The sequence below is a fragment of the Mobula hypostoma genome, chromosome 8 (genome assembly GCF_963921235.1).
Source record: "Mobula hypostoma chromosome 8, sMobHyp1.1, whole genome shotgun sequence".
Taxonomy (NCBI): domain Eukaryota; kingdom Metazoa; phylum Chordata; class Chondrichthyes; order Myliobatiformes; family Myliobatidae; genus Mobula; species Mobula hypostoma.
Window position 1 is genome coordinate 98,246,192 of NC_086104.1, and position 25,812 is coordinate 98,272,003.

At 41.0% G+C, this 25,812-nt stretch overlaps 1 protein-coding gene across 3 annotated transcripts in view; it reads left to right on the forward strand.

The window, feature by feature from the left end:
• LOC134350762 (1-acyl-sn-glycerol-3-phosphate acyltransferase delta-like) overlaps positions 1-25,812 on the forward strand; it is a 134,425-nt gene that overhangs the window by 8,799 nt on the left and 99,814 nt on the right. Inside the window, exon 1 of one of the 3 annotated variants that reach the window (XM_063056421.1) lies at positions 11,543-11,620. The exons of the other annotated variants lie outside the window; for them this stretch is intronic. The gene's annotated coding sequence lies outside the window, so the exon portion shown is untranslated. Of the gene's footprint in view, positions 1-11,542; positions 11,621-25,812 lie in introns of those variants that run through there. 3 annotated transcript variants of the gene reach the window in all.

A 25,812-nucleotide genomic window follows, 5' to 3' on the forward strand; every position in this document is an offset into this window, starting at 1 on the left:
AATACGAAAAAAGAAAAAGAAAACAAACAGTAATAACAATAATTAGAAAATGAGTTGAGGAGTCCTTGAAAGTGAGTCCATAGGTTGTGGAATCCGTCCAATGTTGGGGTGAGTGAAATTATCCACTATGGTTCATGAGCCACAGGTTGGACGGTAATAACTGTTCCTGAACCTGGTGCTGTGGGCCCCAAAGCTAAGGGGGCAGGGTTCAGTGAAGAGTCAATGAAATGGCATCTGCTGTTGACCTATTGTGATGGTAGGCAAACTGGAGCTGATCCAAGTCACTTCTCTGGCAAGAGTTGATATGTTTCATCACCAACCTCTCAAAGCACGTCATCACAGTGGACGTAAGTGTTACTGGACGATAGCCATTGACACAGGTTAACGCGTTGTTCTCAGGCACTGGAATAATTCAAGCCTGCTTGAAGCAGGCAGGTACCTCATACTGGTACCTGAGAGGTCAAAGGTATCGGTAAAAACTCCAGGCAGTTGATTAGCACAGGTCTTCAGTACTCTACCACGTACACTGTCTGGGCCAGATGCTTTCCATGTGTTCACCCTCCTGAAGGATGCTCTCATGTTGATCTCAGAGACTGAGGCCATAGGGTCATCAGGGGCTGTGGGTATTTGTTCGAAGTAAATTTATTATCAAAGTACATACGTCATCATATATAACCCTGAGGTTCACTTTCTTGTGGGCATACTGAATAAATCCAATAACCATAAAAGAATGAAAGACCGCACCCACCAGGGCAGACAACTAGTGTGCAAAAGACAACAAACTGTGAAATACAAAAATAAATAAATACATAGATAGATGGATAAATAAATAAGCAATACATTTCGAGAACATGAGATGAAGAGTCCTTGAAAGTGAATCGGGGCAAGTGAAGTTATTCCCTTTGGTTTAAAAGCCTAACAGTTGAAGGGTAATTGGCAGAACCAATGGAAACTGACATTTTGCAGGTGTTCCACAAACCATGCCTTCTGAGATTCTTCACGCTAGTAGTAAAGAAGGTGTCAAGAAAATAAAATTCAAGGAATAGGATTCATCTTCATTTGGAAAGGAAGGGGTAGATTAGAGATGGTCAACTTCGTTCATGGGAAATGCTGCCTCAGAAGCTTGATTGAATAGATCTGTAGTGGAGAGTATATTGACTGGCTGCATCACAGCCTGGTATGGAAATGCCAATGCCTTTGAATGTAAAATCCTACAAAAAGTAGTGGATACAGCCCAATCCATCACAGGTAAAGCCCTCCTAACCATTGATGGCAGATCCTTACATTGTAAGTGATTAGACCCAAGTTGCAAAACTATATTTCAACAATTGGTAAATCCTGACATCTCAGCTCAAAAGTGGTGTTTAAGTACTAATTAGATATTATCTAAACTCAAACTCACTATTGAGTACATCTACAAAGAGTGCTGTCATCAGAAAGCCACATCTAGAATCAAAGAACCTCACCATCCAAGCCATGCTCTCTTCTCACTGCTGTCACCAGGAAGAAGGTACAGGAGCCTTGGGTCCCATACCACTGGGTTCAGGAACAGTTATTAGCCTTCAACCATCAGGCTCCTGAACCATTGTGGATAACTTCACTCACCTCAATTCTGAACTGATTGTGCAATCTTTGGACTAACTTCAACAGACTCTACAGTTCATGTTCTCAGTATTAATTGTTTCTTTGTTGTGTATTTACACAGTTTGTCTTGTGCATATTTATTTTCCTGTCAGTCTTTGTGTGTAGTTTTTCACTGATTCCATTGTATTTCCTTGTTTTACTGTGAATGCCCGCAAGAAAATGAATCTCAGGGTTGAACATGGTGTAACACATGTACTTCGATAATAAATTCACTTTGAATTTTGAACAAAAATTGACTTGTGCCTTCTGGCCATTGGCATGTATTTACTCTAATGTACAGTTATTGCACAGGTGTTCTGCATTTGTCTGGGCATAATCTATGCAAATTGCAAAAAACTAGATTATATTGACTACAGACCGCAGTTAAATATTCCTCCTGTTTGTTTTCATGTTGTTAAAGGATGATGGCTTAAATTTGAGGATTTGGACTTTGGAATTCTGCGAAAAGTATTTTCTATGTTGCATATGCTGTGTCCTGTGGCTCCTGTGTGATTCAAGAGAATGTTGGATTCAGCTGGGATAGGGAAATGTGGTAGTGATACTATCCAAAGTTGTGTTAGTTATTATCTGAAAAGCAGGTTGCCGAGCTATTCCTGAAGCTTGTGGGAGAAATACTCTCCCTATTCTTCTGGCAATTCAAGGATAATTTGCATGCAGATTATTTTGGCTCTTTGTGATATGAAAAGCTTAACTTATTGCAATTTAACACAAGTACAGAACTAATATGCACTGCCATAAGGTTTGTATTGGCTTTGTTTCTTGCTGCTATTGTGATGTAAATAAGGCCTGTTGGTCCTATTCCCATCCATATGGTGTCCTGGCTAGTGTTGGGTCGTTCATGCTTCATTACAACAATAATATATTTCAAAAACATTCTGAAAGATGCTACATAAAGACATTCATTCAGTCTTTCTATTTAGCATCTGCAGCCAGGTTTTCAGAATCCAATGTAAATTTATTATCAAACGACACAGACAGACAGACAGACAGACAGACACACTCTCTCTCTCTCTCTCTCTCTCTCTCTCTCTCTCTCTCTCTCTCTCTCTCTCTCTCTCTCTCCCCCCCCCCCACATCCCCCCCCACACCGATTTGTTTACTTGTGGGCATTCACGGTGGATACACAGAAACGCAGTAGAATCAATCAAAATCTATGCATAACCGATGTACAAACTGAGCAAATAATAATAAATAATAATATTGAGACCATGACTTGAAGAGTCCATGGATAAGAGACCTTATTCACTCAGAAGGAGCAAGAGCTTAAATTTCTTATTAGCCATTGTGATGCTCCATAACCTAATACTTCAGGAACATATTCCTGCCCAGTTCTCTGTCATGGGTTTTGCTGCTAAATGTGTGCCAAAACTAAAAATAAAACCAAACTTTCAATTTGCAGTAATTTAGCTTGTGCATGTGTGTGCATCACTGACATGATTTCTTTAAATTTTCCCCCACCCAATCTTTTGATAAATGTTACAGATGCATTTGTGTGACAACTATCATGAGTATCTGCTTTATGAATCTATAAAGGATGAGAGAATATGATTGATTTGTCAGAATTAGAATTGGGTTTATTATCATTGTTGTGAAATTTGTTTTATGACAGCAGCACAGTGCAATACATATAAAAGGAGTTCCAATGAGAACTATTAAAAAAAAAACACACAAGTAGTGCAAAAAACAAGAGCAAAATAGATGCAGTGTTTTTGAGGTACCGCCTTTGGAAGATGCCCTCGATGGTGGGTGACAAGTGCCCATGGTGGAACTATCTGAGTCTGCAGCCTTCTGCAGCTTTTCCTAATCCTGTCCGTTCCAGTTAGAATGTCTGTACTATACTGTATGTGTGTATTTAACCTCATTGTAGGGAATGAGAATGGGGAAGTGTCTTTGGAAGAATCCTCTGGAAATGGTGACGGTTATTTGTTAAGTTTTAAGTGAGTCATGGGGAAGAAATGGTTTATGTTAGGGCCCCTTAAACTAGGGGAAGGTGGATTTCGATAGGTTAAGACAGGACTGGAGGAGTGGATTGAGAGCAGTTGCTAGGGGGAAGAAGTTACATTTGATAAGTAGGTGGCATTTAAAAGCAACAGCAAAGGATTGCCGGTTAAATCCCTGCAAGGGTGAGAGGCAGTTACTTGAGAATGAGGGTTAGAATTCAAAGGAAATTTGTTATCAAAGTATGTATATGTCACCATACACTATTCTGGGATTGGATCTCTTGCAGACATTCACAGTACGAACAAAGAAATACGATGGAATCAATGAAAAACTGCACACTGATAACCAATGTGTAAAAGACAAAATGCAAATCAGAAAAAAACAAATAAGTAAATAAATAAAAATGTGAGAATGTGAGTTGTAAAGTCTTTAAAAGTGAGTCTATAGACTGTGGAATCCCTCAGTGTTGAGGCGAGTGAAGTCCATGCTGGTAAGGAGCCTGATAGTTGAAGGGTATTTGTTCCTGATCCTAGTGGTATGGGACTTCAGTCTCTTGAACCTCCTTCCCGATGTCAGCTCTTAGAAAGTGTCTGTGTACATCCAGTTCATAAACAAAGGATGAATCCAGTAGCAATAGAATGAATCTCTGAAAGAACATTCACCAGGAGGATGCAACTGTTTGAGAAGGTGGTTACTTGAATAATTACTGATGGACAGTCAATGCTGGCAGTGGTATTCATTTCACAAAAAAAAAATCCTCCTGAGTAAAAGTGAGGAGTCGAAAAAAGTTGCACTCACTTGAACCCAAAGTACATTAACATCTGCTTCCCCAGTACAGATATTTGACTATTGGAATGAAGTCCTGCCAGGAATAGTTGCTTGTTCATCCACAGGCAAGAAGTTAATACCGGCTTGCATTTAGTTTTCAGCTGAAGTATGACTTGATCAAACAAAGCAAGCTTGTTAAATAAACTGCCAGTGGCTGGCGGCCAGAAATGATCTAGTTTCTTGGATCGGGTCTCAGAAGTTTCGCTGGGGGAAGTGAGGAGGGACAGTCGGGTCATGTGTTTGGTTGGCTTTTCAGAAAAAGTGCAACACTTCACAGATGACTCTGAAGATGTCCCTCATTGGCACGTTCAGTTCTGAACTGATTTTTCCCCTGGAGAGCATCATGAAAGACTTGCAAGCTAATTATGAGGTGGCAAGGTAGCTTTAGTGGTTAGTGTAATGCTATCCCATCGTCGGCGACCTGGGTTCAATTTCCCTGCTGTCTGTAAGTAATTTGTCTGTTCTCCCCACGACTCTGTGGGCTTCCTCTGGGTGCTCCAGTTTCCTCCCACATTTCAAACACGTACAGGTTAGTAGGCTTGTTGGCCAGATGGGTATGATTGGGCTGCATGGTCTCGTTGGGCCAGAAGGTCCTGTTACTGTGCTGTATCTCTAAATAAAAATAAAATCTCTGTAAGCGCTCCTTCTGCGGCTGAAAAATTATTTTCACGCGGACCAGTAGCATGGTGAGTTGCTTACAGGGACTCCGTAGCTGTGTGTAAATGATGGGATAAGTCACCTTTAGCAATCATTCAGCAAAAATCAACTGTTACTGTAAATGAGGCATGCAAGGGAATGAGAACAAAAAGTGAAAATTAACATGCTCCATGTAACCGCTGATTGAAATAATGCTGTGTGTGGACATGAAAAAGATTCAAATAATAACAGCTACTTGTTTATACAAGTATGACCAGCACACCTTGGGTATGAAAGACTAAAATGCATCGTTGTCTTGGACGATACTCTCTTCGTGCTATTTCCATCGAGAAGAAGGTCCCTCACCACCAGGTTCAGGAACAGTTATTGCTTTTCAACCATCAGGACTCCTGAACCAGTGTGGATAACCTCACTCACCACAATTCCAAACTGATTCCACAACCTACTGACTCGCTTTCAAGGACTCTAGGACTTAGTATTATTTATTTTTTACTTGCAGAAATTCTTCTTTTGCACAATGTTTGTCAGTCTCTGTTAATGTATAGTTCCTCAAATTCTGTTATATTTTATTTTCTTGAAAATGAATTTCAAGGTGGTATATGGTAACCTTGATGATCAATTTTACTTTGACAATCCTTCTGTATTAAGAATGAGATTTTAAAGGTTGTATCTTGACTGCCGAGGGATACACTGAGCAGCAAGGTCAGATAGTGTTCTGGGTGCCTTGTGTGGGGGCCACTCCAGTGCTCCATTGAAAGTGTCAACTATGATCTGGAGCTCGATTTCTGAAAGCGTGATGCAAATTGTAATTAAATGTCCAATGCTAAGGTGGAAACAACAAAGATTGAACGACTTGCCAGTTGTCCACTGCAATGACAAGCCTGTGAGGGGAGGGGGGGTGTGGTAATGTATTGTCCTGGAGTTGGAGGAGTGGGTGGGAGGGAGGAAAGCAGAATGTTTTGCTGTTGCTGTTCTGTTTTTGTTGTGCTTTCCCTTGTTTTGCCAATCATTGTTTTGGCACTGGAACGTGTGGCGGCTCCTATGGGCTACTGCCAGCATACCCTTAGCTTGTGTTGGTTGCTAATGCAAATAATGCATTTCACTCGATGTTTTGATGTACATGTGATAAATAGACCAGAATCTGACATTGAAGGCTAAACAGGCTGGAGTGATAATACAGTTTATCTTGGCTCTAGTCTGCATTGGGATTGGTCCTGCCTATCTTCCACTGTTAGGACCCTAGCTAGCTGGTTGCTATGTAGTGTAGGTAGAACAGTAATTTCCATTGTGTCAAAGGCTTTTTTGAAGTTAAAGTATGGTGACTGGTGATGCTACCTCTTTTATGTGGATCTATCATTGGGTAATTATCTTATCTCTCTTCTCTTCATAACACAGAATCCACATTGCCACTGGTAGGAAGCTCCTTGCAGATACTTTCTCAGAAGCAGGTACCCCACTAGACTGGTCTCCTTTTGTGAGACTCCCTGACAGTGCTCTTTTCCCCTATGTGAAATAGTGAATTCAAGATGAAATACTTGGACATGGAAGTATTTTATTTTCTAATTGCGCTCTGGCTGTTTGGACTTCTACACCTTCTGCCAGGCCAGGGTAGCGCTTGGACTGTAGCCAATAATGCGCTTGGAACAGAACCAAGGACCCTGTGATCAGTGATCAGAATCTCTATTGACACGATCTTTGAAGTGCTTTGTTCAGCAGGCACTGACTGCATCCATCCTTGAGCTCTCCACAAGCCTTTGCTGTCAGTGGGATGGGCCCATAGATGCTTGGCCAAGAATGGTCTTGTTGGGCTTGCAGGTATGGGCTAGTGTGCTCTTTCCACCAATAAACTATTAGATTTTATTTTGTTGAACCTTGTCCTTGGATGCCTGCCTGGCTTCTTTATAGACCTGGGCTGCAAGGGTATCCTGACCCATTATCCAGTCACTTGCAATGGTAAGGCAATCTATTGGCACCAGTGTCATAGGTAGGAAGAGCGAGGAGGTCCTCAAGAGAACTTAGGAAGCTGGTAGAAAGCCGAAATGCTCTGGATTGCTGCCTGTGCCACATGCTAGTGAGGGTAAGAATAGGATGATTTGGCAGATGAATGTGTAGCTGAAGAATTGGTGCAGGGGGCAGGGTGTCAGATTTCTGGACCATTGGGATCTCTTCTGGGGAAGGTATAACCTGCACAATAGGGATGAGTTGAACCTGAGCTCCAGGGAACTAATATCCTGGTGGGCAGGTTTGCTAGAGCTGTTGGAGAGGGTTTAAGCTAATTTGGCAGGAGCATGGGAACTGCAGTGATAGGGCTGAGGGTTGGGCAGTTGGTTTACAAGCAGAGTAATGTGTAGTGAGACTCCTAGCAAAGACAGGCTGATGATAGGACAGAATTGCAGTCAGTGGGATGAGTTACAGTGTAAAACGGGGTCAAAATCAAAAAGGATGATGAAAGCCGGACTGAAGGTGCTATATTTGAATACGTGCAGTGTACGGAATAAGGTAGGTCATCTTGTGTCGCTGTTAGAGATTGGCAATTATGACGTTGTGGGCATCATTAAGTAGTGGCTGAAAGAAGATCATAGTTGGGAGCTTAACATCCAAGGATACACATTGTATTGAAAGGACCGGCAGGTAGGCAAGGGTTTGGGGTAGCTCTGTTGGTAAACAGTTCAATCAAATCCTTGGAAAGAAGTGATGTAGGATAAGAAGATGTAGAATGCTTGTGGGTGGAGTTAAGAAATTGCAAAGGTAAAAAGACTGATGGAAGTTATATACAGGCCTCTGAACAGTGGCCAAGATGTGGGCTCCAGATTATAACAGGAGAAAGAAAAGGAACATCAGAAGGACAATGTTACAATAGTGATGGGGAATTTCAATATGCAGGTAGATTGAGGAAAATCAGGTTAGTGCTGCATCCCAAGAGAGTGAATTTGTTGAATGCTCTCAAGATGGCTTTTTAGAGCAGCTTGTGGTTGAGCCCACTAGGGGATCAGTTATTCTGGATTGCGTGTTGTGTAATGAATTTGATTAGGGGGCTTAAGGTAAAGGAACCCTTAGGAGACGGCAATCATAATATGATAGAATTCACCCTGCAATTTGAGAGAGACAAGCTAAAGTCAGATGTATCAATATTACAGTGGAGTAAAAGGAGAGGTATGAGAGAGCGGATGGCCTAAGTTGATCGGAAGGGGACATTAGCAGGGATGATGGCAGAACTGCAATAGCTGGAGTTTCTGGGAACAATTCAGTAGGTGCAGGATAGACACATCCCAAAGAGAAGTATTCTAAAGGCAGAATGATACAACAGTGGCTGACAAGGGAAGTCAGAGTCAACATAAAAGCCAAACAGAGTGCATAGAATGTAGCAGAAATTAATGGGAAGTTAGAGGACTGGGAAACTTGAAACCAACAGAAGGCAACTAAAGCCATAAGGGAGAATGAGATGAAATATGAAGATAAAATAATCAACAATATCAAAGAGGATACCAAATGTTTTTTGGATATATAAAGAGTAAAAGATAAGAGTACATATTGGACTGCTGGAAAATAATGCTGGAGAGGTAGTAATGGGGTCAACAAAATGGTGGATGAACTGAATAAGTGTTTTGCACCATGCTTCAATGTGAAAGACACGTAGAATGCTGGGTTGTTTGAGAGTGTCAGGGGTCAGAAGTGAGTGCAGTTGCTATTACTAGGGAGAAGCTGCTTGGGAAACTGAAAAGTCTGAAGGTAGATAAGTCACCTGAACCAGATGGACTACACCCTGGGGTTCTGAAAGGGGTAGCTGAAGAGATTCTTGAGGCATTAGCAAACATCTGTCAAGAATCACAAGATTCTGGAATGGTTCTGGATGACTGACAAATTGCAAATGTCACTCCAAGAAGGGAGGGAGGCAGAAGAAAGGACAAAATAGGCCAATTAGCTTGACTTCTAGTTGGAAAGATTTTGGAGTTGATTGTTAAGGATATTGTTTCAGGGTACTTGTGGGCACGTGATAAAATTGGTGAAAGTCAGCATGGTTTCCTTAAGGAAAAGCTTGCTGACCAATCTTGGAATTCTTTGAAGAAATAACAAGCAAGATAGACAAAGGAGAATTGGTGGATGTTGTATACTTGGCTTTTCAGAAGGCCTTTGACAAAGTGCTGCATATGAGGCTGCTTAACAAGTTAAGAAGCCAGGGTGTTACAGGAGGGATCCTAGCATGGATAGAGCATTCTGATTGGCAGGAGGCAAAATGTGGGAATAAACAGTGCCTTTTCTGATTGGCTGATAGTGATTAGTGGTGTGGGGACCCTTTTTACGTTGCATGTCAATGATTTGGATGACAGAATTGATAGTTTTCTGGCTAAGTTTGCGGACAATATGAAGAAAGGTGGAGGGGCAGGTCATGTTGAGGAAGCAAGGAGATTGCAGAAGGATTTGGACAGATTGGGAGAATGGGCAAAGAAGTAGCAAGTGGAATATGATGTCGGGAAGTATATGATCATGTACTTTGATAGGAGGAATAAAGGTGTAGTCTATTTTTTGGAGGGGCAAGAACTCCCTTGTGCAGAATTCCCTTAAAGATTAACTTGCTGGTTGAGTTGATGGTAAGGAAGGCAAATGCAATGTTAGCATTCATTTTGAGGGGACTAGGATATAAACGCAAGAATGTGATGCAAAGTCTTTATAAGGCATTGGTCAGACCACACTTAAGTATTGTGAGCACTTTTGGGCACCTTATTTAAGAAAGGATGTGCTAATGTTGGAGAGGGTTCAGTTGGAGGTTTACAAAAATGATTCTGTAAATGAAAGGCTTGTTGTATGAGGAGTGATTGATGGCTCTGGGCCTTTACTCACTGGAATTTAGAATGAGGTAGGATCTCATTAAAACTTATCAAATGTTGAAAGGCCTATATAGAGTTGATGTGGAGAGGATGTTTGCTATGGCAGGGTAGTCTAGGATCAGAGAGCACAGCCTCAGAACGGAGGGGCATCCATTTAGAACAGAGATGAGGAGGAATTACACTGGCCCAAGGGTGGTGAATCTGTGAAATTTGTTGCCACAGGCGGCTGAGAAGGCCAGGTCTTTGGGTTTATTTAAGGCGGAGGTTGCTTGTTCTTGATTAATCAGGGTGTAAAAAGATGAGGGGAGAAGGCAGGAGATTGGGTCTTGAGAGGGAAATGTATCAGCCACACTGAAATGATGTAGCAGACTCGATGGGCCGAAAGGCTTAATTCTGCTCCTATGTCTTATGGTTTATGAAACAAAATCTGAGTTTAATCTCAGATGCAGATAGTTAACAGGAGAGGTGCATTATGTTTACATACGTTTTGCATTTAGAATGCATGTATGCAATTTCCCAGAGATATAAAGATCACAAGGAACATGCTTTTAGATCTGAAATCAGAATTTGAATCTGGTTTAATATCACTGACATGCAGTATGTCATGAAATTTGTTTTGCAACAGCAGTACAGCGCAATACATAAAAAAAATTATAAACCACAATAAGATGTATAGAAAATTAAATAAGTACTGCAATTCATATAGGGAGCAAAAATAGTGCAGTTCATTGTCTGTCCAGAAATCTGATGGCAGAGGGGAAGAACCTTTCCTAAAACGCTGAGTATGTCTTCAGGCTCCTGTACCGTCTCCCTGATACTAGCAATGTGATGAGGGCATGGCCTGGATAATGGAGGTCCTTAATAACGGATGCTGCCTTCTTCAGGCATTGACTTTTGAGGACGTCCTCAATAGGCTAGTGCCCATGATGGTGCTGGCTACGCTTACAACCCTCTGCAGCTTTTCTGATCCTGTGCATTGGCCCCTCCATGCCAGACAGTGACGCAACCAGTCAGAAAGCTTTCCACGGTACATCTGTAGAAATTTGCTAGAGTCTTTGGTGACATACCAAATCTCCTCAAACTCCAAATGGAGTATAGCCACTGATGTGCCTTCCTTGTATGTTGGACCCAGAATAGATCTTCAGAGATGTTGATACCCAGGAACTTAAAGCTGCTCACCCTTTCCACTGCTGACCCTTTGAGGATTGGTGTGTGTTTGAAACTAAAATAGATTTAGAATTCTAAATTATCTCTTCCATTTTCACACTTCCCTTCTCAGAGCACTTACAAATGCAACCACAGGAGAATAAAGCCCTCTCAACTTTGCCCTTCCTATATTCTGGGAGCTTGTGCATGCTTTCCTGAAGCAGCAATTTTCTTGCATTCCTTCCAACTCTGCTTGGGATGTAGAACAAGATCTTGGCATGTTGCAGCCTCTGGGCTCAACAATATCAAATAATGATACTATTCCAGACGATTACCAGTGTTTTGGTTTGTTTCCTCAGATTTCATTTCACTCTATGTTCTGATGCAAGTCATAGGCCTGAAACATTAACTGTTTTGCTTCTAGTAAATGCTACCTTACCCAAGTATTTCTTGTATTTTTCAGAATTTTTTTAATATTTTGAACTGAGAAGTAAATTTTCAATGGAGGATCAACACGTCACTTTCCATCTGGGTAGCCTCCAACCTGGCAGCATGAACATCTATTTCTCGAACTTCCGGTAATTTTCTCCTTTTCCTTTTCCATTCTTCCTTCTGGCTCCCCTCTCACCTCTTCCCTTCTCTCCACCTGCCCATCATCTCCCTCTGGTGCCCCTCCTCCCTCCCTTTCTCCCATGATCCATTCTCCTCTCCCATGATCCATTCTCCTCTCCCATCAGATTCCTTCCTCTTTAGCCTTTTACCCCTTCCATCTGTCACCTCCCAGCTTCTCACTTCTTCCCACCCTCCTCACCTGGACTCACCTATGCCAACTTGGACTCACTCCCTCCCTCACCTTCTTATTTTGGCTTCTACACCCCCCCCCACTTCCTTCCAGTCCTGATGAAAGGTCTCAGACTGAAATGTTGACTGTTTATTCCTCACCATTAATGCCACCTGACTTGTTGAGTTTCTCCGGCATTTTATATGTATTTCTCTGCGTTTTTGGTATCTGCAGAATCTCTTGTGTTTAAATAAGTTTTATGCTTGCTGTGAGCATAGACGGTTATTGTTACCGAGAGTGCGAGACTGAGTCTACTGAACTGCAAAACCAGAAGGCATTTCAGAAATGTGAACTACATGGGTTATCATGTTCTTGTGGTAAGGAAGGGGCTTGCAATGGAAATAAAAACAAACTCACAACGGGTCAGGTAGGTCAGGTCTGGATTCACAGTTAACAATTCAGGTTAAAAACCCTTCGTCTGAATCATCTGTGCAGTGGTTACTTGGAAAAACAAAGCAGAACTGCTGAGAGACTGAGCAAGGGACTCAACATTGTATGACGCGCTTCGAAATAACTGAGATCCAAGTCTAAAAAAGTACATTCGATCCTTTATTACAAAACCAGCAAAGGCAGATGATCTTATATAAAATTTTAAAAAACTAATGAAACTAGTGGAGTGATAGTGAAACAAGCAAAGTTAACGTTATGAAATTAGCATGTAGCAGTCAACAAAAAAAATCCATGTCCCTGGCTGACTCTGACTAAAAACTAATGGCATGAAGGGTGAATAGGTGAAGGCTCATCTACTTCTACCGCGCCCCAAACCACATGACAAGTTACTATAACACATAATTACCTCAACACAAAATATAATACGGCTGACAGCTCCTACAGTCTGTTTCTTTCCCTGCAGATGCTGCCTAACCTGCTGAGCGTTGTCAATATTTTCAGTGACTGCAGCATTTTGATACTCATTCACAAGCTACTTGTTATTAGTTAAGTCTGCACACTGCTATGTGTGTTTTTAAATGTTGCTGCTGTAATGAAAGAATTTCCCACTCAGGATCAATAAAGTATTTATTATTATTATTTATTTTCTGTTTGAATATGAACTGTGTTCCCATACCTTTGCTTAACTAGCCCCACATTTACAATTTGATTTAACTCCAGGTGGCACCTTCTAAAATGTAACACACACAAAATGTTGAAGGAACTCGGCAGGCCAGGCAGTGTCTATGGAAGAGAGTACAGTCAATGTTTTGGGCCGAGAGAAAAAAAGATGAGGGGTCAGAGACAGAGGGTGGGAGGGAGGGGAGGGAGAAACACAAGGTAAAACTGGGAGGGTTGGAGAGGTGAAGTAAAGAGTTGGGAAGTTGATTGGTGAAAAAGATACAGAGATCGAGAAGGGGGAGTCTAGTAGGAGAGGACAGAAGGCCATGGACGAAAGTAAAAGGGGAGGAGCACCAGAGGGAGGTAATGGGCAGGCAAGGAGATGAGGTATGAAAGGGAAAATGGGATGGGGAATAGAGAAAGGGGGAGCATTACCGGAAGTTCGAGAAATCTATGTTCATGCCATCGGGTTGGAGGCTTCCCAGACAGAAAGTAAGGTGTTGATCCTCCAAACTGAGTGTGGCCTCATTGCGACAGTAGAGGAAGCCATGGATGGACATGTCAGAACAGGAAGTGGAATGCCATGGACAGACATGTTGGAATGGGAAGTGGAATGCCATGGACGGGCATGGTGGAATGGGAAGTGGAATGCCGTGGATGGACGTTGGAATGGGAAGTGGAATGCCATGGACATGGTGGAATGGGAAGTGGAATGCCATGGATGGACATGTCGGAATGGGAAGTGGAATGCCATGGACGGACATGTCGGAATGGGAAGTGGAATGCCATGGATGGACATGTTGGAATGGGAAGTGGAATGCCATGGATGGACATTGGAATGGAAAGTGGAATGCCGTGGACGGACATGGCGGAATGGGAAGTGGAATGCCATGAATGGACGTATTGAAATGGGAAGTGGAATGCTGTGGATAGACATGTTGGAATGGGAAGTGGAATACCATGGATGGACATGTTGGAATGGGAAGCGTTACACCTGTCCCTACACCTCCTCCCTCACTGCCATTCAGGGCCCCAAACTGTCCTTCCAGGTGAGGTGACAGTTCACCTTGAATCTGTTGGAGTCATCTTTGTATCCAGTGCTCATGGTGTGGCTCCTCTCCTATTAGGTGCCCCTTTCTCTATCCCTGTATCTCTTTCGTCATTCAACTTCCCAACTCTTTACTTCACCCCGATTTCCCCCCCCCCAGTTTCACCTATTGCCTTGTGTTTCTGCCTCCCCTCCCCTCCCCTCCCACCCTCCATCTCTGACTCCTCATCCCTTTTTTCCCTCCAGTCCTGCTGAAGGGTCTCACCCAAAATGTCGATTACTTTTTTTCCATAGATGCTGCCTGGCCTGCTGAGTTCCTTCAGCATTTTGTGTGTGTTACTTGGATTTCCAGCATCTGCAGATTTTCTCTTGTTTGTGATTGGATCTATAGAGAGTGTTATGTTTTGTAACTTCAAAACATAAACTATTTCAAAGGAAGACACGGGATGCTGAAATGTGAGTCTAACTTCGAGTTATAGTTTAAGCGAGGTGTTCATGTATCACATGGTAGTGTGACGACCTATGTAATTTACGTATTTATACATATAACCCGCAAGGAATTATTTAAATGAACAAGAATGCTTTACCAAACATGTATATATTTACTTGAATATTATTGAAATATTAAATACACAACACTCCTCCCTGCTTAGCTATAAACTCCCAATTCAATATAGAATGCATCTCAACTATATACACAGTACGCTGTACAATACATCTATATACAGACATCCACAGCATAGTAAATTTTAAATTGTCCAATTCAGGCCTGAATAGTTCATCTCTGGAGGATTTTTACTCTTGTGGGATAACATCCTTCATGACAAGGGGGATCACTCTGCTTGGCAGGTGAGAGTTCTGGCTGTGAAAACAATCTTAGGTTGTGGGGCCTCCTTCATGATGGTTGTCGGAGTTGACTCTGAGATTGCAGGAAGTGGTTCTAATAGCAGTAACCACCCTTTTTTTTTGTCTTCATCTTTCTTCTTGTTTCTGCATCTTGATCTTGTGAAGGTGCGTTTAGTTCACTGAAGTAATCTCTTATTAATCCTATTGTTGCCTTTATGAGCTGATCTCTCTTCTTGGTCTTTTCATCCATAACATCATGTGACGAATCCTCTGTTTTCATATCTCCATTGACTCCTTTCTTTTTGGCCTTCCATTCATCCAGCTGGGCTTTGCATCTACTTTTACAAGCAGCTTTTTTTTGAAGTTCATATCCTTAATGCACACAGTAGATTCTGAGTCTTTATACTCAGAAAAGCCGAATGCTTGCAACTTTCCTGAATCTGCTTGAACTTTCTTCCAGTTTAAAGCCAAGCCACATTTTGAAAGTAACTGCATGATTAAAATATTAGATACTTTCTCAGGTATGTTGCCTACAAAAACTGTAGTAGTTGGACCAGTGCTTTCCTCACTCTTGCTCTTCCTCTGAGCAGCATGGTCTTTCCTTGGTCCAATATGCTTTCCAACCAGAAGCATACAGGTTAGCACCAATACCGGTTTGTCTGGACAATTATTCAAGGTGTTTGGCATGGACACAGTTGTGGCATCATCCAGTGTCTTTATTAATTTACTTTCAGCTGACTTTGTTGCAGAGAATGTGGCAAGCAAATGGTGGATAGATCTGCAACTGTAACGAAAACCAATTTCCCCCGGGATCAATAAAGTATGACTATGACTATGAATGAAGTTGTAGTTGCCTCAGCCAATCATATCCCCACAATGCTGGACCTCCTATTTTTTTTAACCACATAGAAGCCCATATGTGGCTTGGTGGTTGTTGTATTTCACTGTTACGAATGTCATTCCCCCAGGAGTTATCTTTTCTCCAGTTTTAAGTTCTTGGTTGGATATGTACAGGCTTCAGTTTAGTATCTTTGAAATGCACTTCATACTCATTTTGTAGAATGACTGAAACAGCCCAACTAGTGTCCAATTACATTTTAATTAATTTGTCATTCCTTGTGGTGTAAGCCATATTGCTGATCTCTTGTTAGTTTTGTGGATATCTAAAGCATGCTTAACAGCTGTGGCAGGGTTTGAATGCCATAACCTCCTACAAAGTTAAATCTTGCAAAATAGGAGAAAGCAGAGCTTTGCTTCCGATTGAGCTCAATGCCTTCTATGCTTGCTTTGACCACCAGAACAGGGAGGAACCATCACACACCCCCATGTCACCCGATGATCCTTGGACTTAGTATCTAAAGATGACTTCAAGGGAGTGAATCCAAGGAAAGCATCCAGTCTGGATGCTGTATCTGGCTGAGTACTGAAGACCTGTGCTGACCAACTGGTTGGTATATTCACTGATATCTTCAGCCTCTCGCTTTGGCAGTGTGTGCTACCCACCTGCTTCAAGCAGGTTTCAGTTGTACCAGTGCCCAAGAAGAGCGTGGAAACCGGTCTAAAATCACTATTGCCCAGTGGTGCTTACATCCACAGTGACGACGTGTTCTGAGAGGCTGGTGTTGAAGCTTATCAGCTCCTGTCTGAATGGTGACTTCGAACCACTCCAATTCGTCTACTGAAGCAATAGGTCCATAGTAGATGGCTCAGTGGATCTTCACACAACCCTGGAACATCTGGACAGCAAAGATGCCTACATCAGGATGCTATTTATCAATTACAGCTCAGCATTTAACACCATCATCCCCTCAAAATTAATCAGTAAACTCCAAGACCTGGACCTTAATACCCCCATGTGCAATTGGATCCTGGATTTCCCCACTTGTAGATCCCAGTCAGTTCGGATTGGCAAAAACATCTCCACAATCTCCATTAGGGATGTGTGCTTAGCCCCCTGCTCTACCTGCTTTACACTCATGGCTGTGTGGCTAAGTACAGCTCCAACACCATATACAAGTTTGCTGATGACGCCACTGTTGTGGACTGTATCAAAGGTGGTGATGAATCAGCATACAGGAGGGAGATTGAAAACTTGGCTGAGTGGTATAATAACAACCACCTCTCGCTCAATGTCAATAAGACCAAGGAACTGATTGTAGACTTCAGGAGAGGGAAGCCAGAGGTCCATGAGCCAGTAATCATCTGAGGATCAGAGGTGGAGAGGGTCAGTAACTTTAAATTCCTGGGTGTCAGTATCTCAGAGGACCTGTCCTAGACCTTATATAATTGCAATTGCAAAGAAAGCACATTACGCCTCTACTTTATTAGGAGTCTGTGGAGGTTCGGCATGTCATGGAAAACCTAGGCAAACTTCTATAGATGTGTGGTGGAAAGTGAGCTGACTGGCTGCATTTCAGCTTGGTGTGGGAACACCAGTGCCTTTGAACGGAAAATCCTACAGAAAAAGTAAAACACTCCCAACCGTTGAGCACATCTACATGAAGCATTGCCTTAGAAAAGCAGTATTCATCATCAAAGATAGTCTCCTCCCAGTCCACTCTCTTTTCTCACTACTGCCATCGGATAGAAGGTGCAGGTGCCTCTGGACTTGCACCACCAGGTAAAGAACAGTTACTACCCCTCAACCATCAGGTTCTTGAGCAAAGAGGGATAACAACACTCACTTAAGGACTGGTTTTAGGAATCTGTTATATTGTTATTTCATGCTCGTTATTTATTGCTATTTATTTATATCTGCATTTGCACAGTTTGTTTACAGTTAACAGTTCCTGATGTTTACAGTTACTGTTCTATAGATTTGCTAAGTATACCCGCAGAAAAAGAAACTCATGGTTGTATGTGGTGACATGTATGTACTCTGATAATAAATTTTACTTTAAATTTTGTAAATATCAAGGCTACACAGTCCTGCAGTACACTCATCAATATCAGATTTTTCATCAACAGCATGCAGATTGGTACTCTTTTTGAAACTGTAAATTGACTTTTTAGCTTTTTCTCTTCCCTGTGCAGTCCATTTATTTTTGTCTGCCCGCCATGATCCTTGAATGTGTCCTGTTCTGTTGTATTTTCTTCAAGTTTGCCTTCAAACCTGCATCGGTCTGGTGTATGTGAGTCCCTGCCATAATGGTAACACAATTATTTCGGCCAGGCTGGGTTTTTGCTTAGATGTTGCAATTTTGTTCAGGCTCACTTTCATTGCTGACTGCAACTCAGTTTTGTCTCTGTCTGCCATTTCCATTGAAACAGCCTTTTCAAGTGCTCTTTTAAATGTGAGTTGTGCTTCAGTTAAGAGCTGTAAGATTCCACAAACTAACTGACCTCTCAGTGCATCATTAGGCCCATCACTGAACTGACAATGGTCAGGCAATCTGTTCAATGAAACGGACTCTTTCTTTTTGATTCTGCTTATGAAACCTAAAGCATTCTGCAATCAACAGTGGCTTTGGTTCTAGGTGCTCCTGCATTACTTTGACAATATCAGCAAAGTTCATTTCTGATGGTTTGGTTGGAGTAGTCAAACTTTGAAGCAAACTGTATGCTTTTAAACCCAAAGCACTCAACAAAACCGATACTTATTTCCCATTGGCTATTTTATTTGCTTCAAAATTCTGTTCAATTTGCTCAGTATATAAAATCCGGTTATCTGTTGTGTAATCGAATGTGTCAATCTTTCTGATGTAGCCGAACATCTGTTTTTTCATGATTATCTTTCAGTACTCATTGTTTATGAACCTGTAAATTCTTGCATTTTCTACAGTTTTTTTGAACTCGACTGTTGGCACGTGCTGGGCTGTTTTTTTTTCACTCACCATTTGTTGTTGCTTTTATTTTTTTGGTTCGAATGTCTCTCTGCGCTTCAATAGGTTGATAGCAAATGTTATGTTTTGTAACTTAAAAACATTAATCTTGTCCTAAAGTAGACACAGGAGTCTGGGAATGTGAGTCTAACTGATGTTTACTTTAAGCAAGGCGCACATGTATCACATGGTAGTGTGACAATGTATGTAATTCACGTATTTATACACATAACCCATAATGAATTATTTAAACGAGCAAGAATGCTTAGTCAAATAAGACACTTCAGCTGATTCCCTAGGAATCAAACTGGCAAGTCTTTACTTTATCCCCTCCAGTGTAAACAGATTCTGTCTTGGACAGCATTCCTATACACAGTTATTTCAGAAATTGAGTCCTGTACACATTACTTTAGGTACTGGCTCACCAATGCCCCATATAATTGGAGTAAGACTTGTACCAATGCACTTGTGTTCTGGATGTTTGGTGGACTTCGCCCATTCAGCTGCTTAATTTCTTGCTGTATTTGGCATGTTAACTTCCAGTGATTCATGTACAAAGATACCCAGGCCTTTTTGAACACCAGTATTTTAGAATCTCCCACTTTTAAAGAAAAATCTTGAAAAGATTTGTTCAAATTCCACCATTGAGCATAACTACAAGGAGCACTGCCACAAGAAAGCAGCATCCATCATCAAGGACCCCTACTATCCAGGCTCTCATCTATTTGCCGTCGTTGGGAAGAGGGTGCAGGAACTTTAGGTCCCACACCACTAGGTTCATAACAGTTATTACCCTTCAACCATCAGCCTCCTGAATCAGTGTGGGTAACTTCACTCACCCCAACTCTAAACTGATTCTACAGCCTATGGACTTGCTTTCAAGAACTCTACAACTCATGTTCTCAACATTATTTATTTACTTACTTTTAAAATTGTTTTTGTTTTTTGTATTTTGCACAGTTTGTTTTGCACATTGGTTGCTTGTATTTATTTATGTGTAGTTTTTAATTAATTCTATTGTATTTCTTTGTTCTACTGTGAATGCCTGCACAAAATTGAATCTCAGTGTAGCATATGGTGACATACGTAATCTGATAATAAATTTACTTTGAACTTTCAAATGTGAATTCACTCTCTAAATTCAGCCTCTGCCTAATTCTACTATTATATTGCAAGGGTTCTGTTACTGCTTAATAAATTCCAGCATGTCTCTCGCTAATGCCTGCTGTTCCCCATTCTCCCTTGTAATTTTAAGCTGTGAGTTTACAATTATCACATTTCAATTATGGGAACCATTCCAAAATTTGCTTTTTTTTTGACGATGACGACCAGTGCATTTAGTATCTCTGGCTTAGCTTTTTTCTCAAGTACTAGTATGCAAGTTTACACAATCAAGTCATTGGGTCTAAGTACGCAGGCACAATATTTGATTAATTTCTCTGCTATTCCTTATTTCTTAGTATCATTTTTTGGTTTCAGTCTGTAAGGAAGCACTTTTAAATTTGGTTAATCTTTTTGTAAACGTGTAGAAGCTCCATTTTGCCTGCCCTTTCTAAAAGAGAATTCTTTTAAAATATTTAATATTCAAACTTGATCATTTTACCACCAAATACCTGTAGTGGCTGTTAGAATGTACTAATTTATTTTCAGTTGTGCATTAATTTATCACCTTTGTTAGAAATCCTGTGTGTATTCAGATAGAAAATTAAAATTGTTTTTATCATTTTTGCCTGGAAATTAAATGTACTTTTATCGTTTATAGATCTAAGTAAACTAGCCTGATACTCAGCTGATCCTTTAATTCAAAGTTCAAAGTAAAAAGTAATTTTTATTAAACATCAACTTTATACCTAACTTAAATGCGTATATGTGCTATTATAACAAAAAATTTTTTAAGGTGAGCTCTAAAGAAATTGTACCACAATAAAATAAAGTTCCTTTTCAGATATTATTTTTGCTCTCCTGAGCAAGTTTGAGATTTAAGATTCTAATATTAAAATAAGATTATAATCTGTGCACAAAAATACAAAAATTTATATCAGTTTTCTTCCATCTAAGCCTTCAATAGAGTCCATCCCTTCATCTCTGTCTGCTACACTATCCTTGTATGTTCCTATCACCCTTGTCAGCTTCCTGTCTGCATACTCCAATTCTCCCTCCTTTCAGCTCCCTATCTGGCATCTCTCACCTCTCTGTCTCTTACAGAATTTTTGTTTTGTCGATGCTATTACAGGTAAATAATTAAATATGACTACTAAACAGTCCATTATGTTTTTGTAATTCCTTAAGACCATAAGACAATAAGATATAGGAGCAGAATTAAGCCATTTGGCCTATTTTAGTCTGCCCAGCCATTTCATCATGGCTTATCCATTTCCCTCTCAGCCCTGATCTCCTGCCTTCTCCCGTATCCCTTCATGACCTTACCAGTCAAGAATCTATCAACCTCTGCCTTAAATGTACATAAAGACTCTGCCTCCACAGCTGCCTGTGGCAAATAATTCCACAGATTCACCACCATCTGGTGAAAGAAATTGGAAATTGGCTAAAGTAATTCCAAAATGTTTGACTTATTTCCTCGTGGCCCTGTAATTTGTTCCCCATTTTGAAGTTTACTGTTTAATCTGTTCTAGCAGCTTTCCAAGCTAAGCATTCCAGATCATCATAACTTGCACACAATAGGATTCTCTATGTTCACATCAGATTACAGAGTCTGTTTTCGCTGTTAACTAAGATGTCAGCCAACGCAAACTCTGTATTTCACTTTACTGAAAATCTTACATCTAATTACCAGTTTACTAATAAATTTTGTAACTTTCATATATTTAGCATGATGCTGCAAATTGTGTTGAATTCTGGGAGACAAAAGTTAGAAGTTGCAAGCATTTTTGAATGAAGTAGAGGAATTTTAATCAGGTTTAGTGGTAGAGGTTGTAGCTGGAAGTTTTGTCCATTTTGCATCGCTGTAGAGATGTCAATGGCCACACCTACAACAACGGTACAGGTTTCCCCCGCCATCCGAAGGTACAGCGTTCCTATGAAACGGTTCGTAAGCCGGAATGTCGCAAAGTGAAGAAGCAATTACCATTTATTTATATGGGAAAAATTTGTGAGCGTTCGCAGACCCAAAAAAATAACCTCCCAAATCATGCCAAGTAACACACAAAACCTAAAATAACAGTAACATAGTAAAAGCAGGAATGATATGATAAATACACAGCCTATATAAAGTAGAAATACTTTTCTACAATCATTGCCGCACTGTTGTCCATAGTGAAAATCTCATGCAAGTGCTCTCAGCAGAAACACACTCTCTCCAGTAACCTTTAAGCTATGAAGCTGCCAAATCATACTAAATAACACATAAAAATACACAGCCTATATAAAGTAGAAAAACTGTATGTACAGTGTAGTATCACTTACCGGAATTGGGAGGACAGCGAGCACACTAATGATGGTGTGTTAGGCTGAGTCGTCAGAGGTTGGGGTGGTGCAGTGGTCCCTAACCTTCAGGCGGCGAACCAATACTGATCCGCGGAGAATGCAGTGATACAGCGGTAGCCGGGACGCACCCAGCACATCTTTAAGAAAAAAGCTGAAATAAATAAGTTAATTAATTAGGTGCCACCGATTGCCGGTTGATTGCCTAATAGAGGCGATTGCCGATTGCGTTGCATTAGGGTTAGGGTTAGCCTCTGATCTGAGCCGACATTTATGTGCCAGGCGGCACCTAATTAATTAGCTTGTTTATTTCAGCTTTTTTTCTTAAAGATACGCTGGGTGCGTCCTGGCTACCGCTGCATTCTCCGTAGCAATGTATCAGTCCACGGCCCGAGGGTTGGGGTGGTGAGACACTGGGGTGTCATCTCATCGTCGTCTGTTTCCATCAGGGCAGGCAGGTCATCTTCTTCTATATCTGTCTGCCTCGATGTCGAAGGTCGAGGTTCATTGTCTGCTGTGGCTGATGTGGAAGGCTTGAAAAATGACGGTATGCTTGACTGCTTAGCCTCGCGCATTTTTTTTTATCATATAGTTCTTTGTAAGCACTCAAACCATCCTGAAAATATGCCCTAAACCTACGTACGCTTTCAAAATTAAAGTCGTACTTTATCATTGCAGCGAAAATCTCATGCAGTTGCTTCACATTCAGTTCCTGAACGACTTCACTTTTGGTCCGTTCGCTACTGCATTCGGTTTTGATTGTTATCCTTTCCTCTTCCAATTGCATCAGCTCTTCATCTATCTTGGTCATGGGATGCCAAAACCTCTTCAACATCTTCGTCAACTTCCACAAGCCAAACTCACTTTGTCCTTACTTCGTTCGCCACGATCGAAACGCTTAATTATGTCTAGTTTTATGCTAAGTGTAACACCCTTAGGAGTTCTTTTAGGCTTTTCCGATACCTTAGAACTCATCTTGCCAACGGCTGCTCACAGGCATGTGCTTAAGCAATGATGGCTAGAATGCAGTTCTGGGAGAGGAGCTTGGCTGCTCGGGGCATGCGCTGCCTTTTATCGCGTGCTGCTTTTTTGATAACAGTGAAAACACCTTCTGTTAGCGAAAACAGGTAACTAATGTAGGTCTTTTGTAACAACGAGGTTTCATAAAGCGAACGTTCGAAAAGCGGGAGACACCTGTATCAGATTTGTGATTTGTGGACTGCTGAATAGACTAGTCCTAGTTTGCACAATTAGATCAAATGAAATTGAGCATTGCATGGAAAGACGATTTAGCATGATATAAAAGCAACTGGAAACAAAAAGGTAAGGTTTTGCATTTGGGGGCAGTGAAAGGAGCATCAGAAAACAGTAAATTCGGTTTGGACTGACTTCAAGTTCCAGTTTATTGTACAATACACACTAAAAATGCCATGAAAAATAACTTTATTGCAGCAATGGGACAGTACATTACAAATGAGTCATGTTGGATTCTGATGTTTTGGTGATCCAAAGGTGGTTATTACACAGTGAGTGGTAGGGCATTGAGGAGTGGGAATACAGGTCCATAATTCATTGAAAGTAGTGTTACAGTTAGATAAGGTCATAAAGAAAGCTTTTGGCACACTGGCCTTCATAAATCAAAAGTATTGAGTCCAGAAGATGGGATGTTATGATGAAGCCTAATTTAGAGTAATGTGTGCAGTGTTGGACACCTACCTACAGGAAAGATGTAAACAAGGTTGAAAGAGTACAGAGAAAATTTACAAGAATGTTGTTGGAACTGGAGACCTGAGTTATAAGGAAAGATTAAATAGATTAGAACTTTATTCCCTAGAAAATAGAAGATTGAGGGGAGATTTGATCAAAGTATACAAAATTATGCAGGTTATGGAAAGGGTAAATGCAAGCAGGCTTTTTCCACTAAGGTTGGGCAAGACTACAACTGAAGGTCATGGGTTAAGGGTGAAAGGTGAAATGTTTAAGGGGACCCTGAGGGGGAACTTCACTCTGGATGGGGTGAGTGTGGAACAAGCTGCCAGTACAATGACGGATGCGATTTTGATTTCAGTATTTAAGGGAAGTTTGGATAGGTACATGGAGGGGTGTGGTCTGCGGGCAGGGTGATGGGAGTAGGCAGCTTAAATGGTTCAGCACAGACTAGATGGGCCAAAGGGGCTGTCGTTTTTATAACACTTACTCTAAGTCAAGAATGAGGCATAAAACCTTTGGCTAATGGCCGTTTTATGACATGTATCAAGAGAAAAGAAGTGTTAAGAGAATTAAAAAAAAACAACCTGAAAAATAGTCACGGTCTTTCCATATTAGACTAGAGATAAAAGAAATTCCATTGATAACAATCAATAAAATAGCCAGATTTAATTAATGTAACATCTACTGAAACCAAGAGGTTTCTGGAAAAAGAGGCAACTGTACCATAATTACTAGAAAATTCACTGAACAATCACATGTATATAGGTAATAATAATACAGCCCAATTCAGTAGTCAACAAACTTAATTTAACAAATTAGACATGCACAACAATTTAACTGTAACACTAGTGGAAATTAAAAGAGTAGAAGAAACCTTGAGGTGTATGTGATTTAGGTTACGTCCACACTATGCCGGATAATTTTGAAAACAAAGCTTTTTCTCTTCGTTTTGACCTTCCGTCCACACTAAAATGTCGTTTTCAGCCCCCGGAAAACGGAGATTTTCAGAAACGGTCTCCAGAGTGAATAAATCTGAAAACGCCTAATATCCGTTGCAGTGTGTATGGGGTAACCGGAGCTTTTTAAAACCGCTGTCATGACGTGCCGGAACAGATGGCAGCAGTGCAGCATTTCATTGTTTTCTTCTTATTATTCTTCTTCTTCTTCTTCTTCTTCTTCTTATTACTTTATTGTCGCCAAAGAATTGATACTAGAGCGTACAATCATCACAGAGATATTTGATTCTGTGCTTTGCAGAACCTAACAATTTCAGAATAGACGGCAACGAGACTGAAGCCAGAAGAGTTTGAAATGTACTCACCAAATACTTTGACCCATAGCTTACTGAATAAATAGGTATTCCCACTTTGCCCTGTTTTCTGTCCTTGCTTGTATGAAGGTGTTTTACCTATTTATGCAAGTACTTCTCTGACAGTAGATGTGTAACAGCCTAATGTAACATTGTATGGAAATACAAGATAACAGTGATGCAGACATAGTTTATACATTTAACAAGGTGCTTTATTAATGCAACAGAGTTCGTCGTCAGCCGAGTCATACTGTCCGTGAACTCCCTGTCGGTTGCCTCCATATGCTCCGGTATTTGTTTTTTTTTAGTTTTATGTCCTCCTGCGCGAGAGCCAAGAGCAATTCCTTTTAAGTTTTTCTACTCTGTAACTGGACAAACGCGCACCAAGTATATCGCTTCCTCTTTGCTTGTTTTCTGTGTGTCCTGCGCGTGCCCAGTAGGAGGAGAGTCGCCTAAATATCTGTCTAATGTGGACAGAGGTATTTTGAAAAACGCTTAGTGTGGACGCCTATTGTTTTTACTTGAAACCGGCGTTTTCAAAATTATCCGGCGTAGTGTAGATGTAGCCTTAGATTCATGTACCTCCTGCTTGATGAGGTGCAGGAATTGAGAACGGACCATGAACCAGATGATGGGGGTCCCCAGTGATAGATGTTAATTTCCTGAGGTTTGGCTTCTTGTACGTGTCCTCTGGTGGACATCCA